The sequence below is a fragment of the Castor canadensis genome, chromosome 1 (genome assembly GCF_047511655.1).
Source record: "Castor canadensis chromosome 1, mCasCan1.hap1v2, whole genome shotgun sequence".
NCBI lineage: Eukaryota > Metazoa > Chordata > Mammalia > Rodentia > Castoridae > Castor > Castor canadensis.
In genome coordinates, this window is record NC_133386.1 from 86,771,227 (window position 1) to 86,774,033 (window position 2,807).

The 2,807-nt window shown below is 33.5% G+C and overlaps 1 pseudogene; it reads right to left on the reverse strand.

The window, feature by feature from the left end:
- Nucleotides 1-1,401: 1,401 nt before the first annotated feature.
- On the reverse strand, nucleotides 1,402-2,424 carry LOC109675298 (MOB-like protein phocein pseudogene; annotated as a pseudogene).
- Between the last annotated feature and the right edge of the window lie 383 nt (nucleotides 2,425-2,807).

Genomic DNA, 2,807 nt, shown 5'->3' on the forward strand with positions numbered 1-2,807 from the left:
ACCTGAGTTCAAATGTTCACTGAGAAACAGTCAAGCAACAGAAATCTATTGTGATGCACCATCTAGAGAACAGCTGCATTGCTATATATAATTTATTTACTTTGTAGTTTAGTCTCTCAGTCTAGCAACTTTGTTTAAAAATTACTATTCCCATTAGTTTATAGTGACATTAATATGAATGCATAATTTTAAAGTCAACATTCCTTTTACTGTGAACCAAAAAACTTCTTAAATGACGGTAGAGGGTTGTGCTACAGAAATGACTGGCTGCTAGGAGAGTACTCTTCAAAGCCAAGGGACAGGCAGTCTTGGGAAAGCGTAAACTACATACTTGTCTCATAATATGGCATCAACTATTTCCTTGAAAAACAAGATGAATAAATTTCATCTTTACTTCAAAATAAACTTTAAATGAAAAAAATTCCATCATGTTTGTTAAATCTGGTTAAAAGATGGCTTTAAATATTTTCTTGGCTACATGTATAATTCCTTCACCTTTTCTTAGAGCTTCTTTACAACCAGTATGGAAGTAAGACCTCCAGTGCTTTATGAAAAACTTCATCCAATGGATAAGACAAATCTGCACTTGAATTCTAATGAAGACACTGAATTACAGAAGTCCAAAAAGCATATGGTCACTTTCATACTGTTTTCATAGAACCTGTGACTTATTGCAACTATCCTTACATGTCATATAATTCAAACACAAACTTCTAGAGAGGACATAAGTACGACAGTGGTTTTTTTTGTTTGTTTGTTTGCATTTAATGCTCCTGTGGTTAGATGAAAAGATTAATATAACTAACAGGGAGAGTAAAACTATACTAAGCAAACTATACTAAGGACTACATTCTAAGAAGTTAGAACAATTTTCCCAAAACAAAGAAAAGCAGGAGCCTATGCCAATGGTTTTCCTCTAGTGTAATATAATTGCTAGTGTGAGATATAATCTGTAAGCAATTAATATAAATATAGATAGGAATAAGCCAGCAGTAAATGATAGTGTGGTAAATAAAATGGTTTGGAGAGAGGCTTAAGGGAAATGAGAAGGGGCAGAGAGGCCAGGTTTCCAGTGGGAACCATCTATGCCTTATCTTTATGCTTGGCATGTGTTTAATAATCCACTGTTGCAAAAAGGTAAACCGTTTCCAAGTATGCTAGCCTAGGATATACTTTATGTAGCATAGTAAGATTAAGTATTATAAATTCCTCATTTGCATTTATATTTAGACACACACACACACAAATTTTTAAACACCTTTATCTCATTTTGGAAGTTAAGAAGGAACTACATACTGGAGAATTTTCTACAATATCAAAACTGGGGTGAAACCAAAGGAAAACATTACCATCTCTTTAGTAACTGGCTTTATGAAAACTTAAGTTCAGTCATCTTTTTTACAGATAGGCTTATTTGATGAGGATTGTGATCCAATGATTGTTTAGCAGTAATTTTACTAAACTGTAAATTCTTTTATTAACAGGCATTATAAACAGATAATACTAATCTTATTTAAAAACGATGAATGCCATACTGGTGAATATACAGCTCATGAATAACTTAAAAAGTATTTTCCATTTAAAAGGCAACACATAGCATACAAAATCTTATACTAAACAAAGAAGCTATAATATGGATACATGATTGCTGTGTCTAAAATGATATATACAGCACATAATTAATGTTAATTATGCAATCAGTACATTTTTCTCCATGATTCTCTTCATGCTTCACTTTCCCTAGAAACTGAATTCTGAATTTCCTCTTCTGAACATGGTACAATCAGGTTATCCTTGGACATCAAATTATATTTCATCACAAATTTAGTAAACTGATGACATAAAAGTGTTTCATTTTTATATTCATCAAATATCTGCTTTCTGATGAAAATAAGCATGTGAAAATATTCTGTAAATCCTACAGCATACTGATCCTAGTTTTGCTACAGATGATTCTTTCGTGCTAACCTGCTGGGAAAATATTTATTGCTATTCAGAAGACATGCAGCACCACCAAGTATGTGTCTGGTGTAGTCTATAGCGCGACACTCTTTTGGAGTATAATGAGCTGCACAAAGACAAATCCGTTGGTTAGTTGCTGTCCCATTTGAGAACAAGTATCAGGATGCCACCCACTCTGTTATAAATAATTATATTTCTGAAGTTTCACAGCAAGTCCATTTAGTTCAAGGCAGAATTGCCTTACATGTTCATACTTCCATACACCTTCATCTTGCCTTTCAGGTGGTTCAAGAATTTTGTCAGTATTGGAGCAATCTGCTCTTACGTTCTGTCGAATGTACTGCTGAACAGCAAGTGTACTGTCCATTCCATCAAACGATTCATCAGCCCAATTATAGAAATCTTGTGCCTTTGTGCCTGCCTATTCAGCCTCAGCACTGCCGCTCCCTCTACCATGACCATAGTGCCCTGTATTTTTTAATTTAATAAAATAGCTTAGAAAACTAACAGTTTTTCATGCTGCTGTTTGGATGTATTCCATTAATGTGTTTTCTGGGTCATCAGCCACCTCCCTCTTTTTTTGGCTGTGATTAATCTGGTACATGCACATCTTCTGTCTTAATGTCAGATGTTTTATTTCTCAGTTTTGCAATTTTTATACATTTCTGTATTTTGTGGGAATTATTATTTCATTTATCTTTCCCATTGTTTTCTCTACTTTTTAAACCAAATTAATTATAACTTTTCAAAAGTCCATGATTGCTAACCCTAATATCTTGATCAACTATGAGTCTGTTTTTATTGCCTCAATTTTTAATTTTAGTCCTATGGTTCTGTTTTTTTGC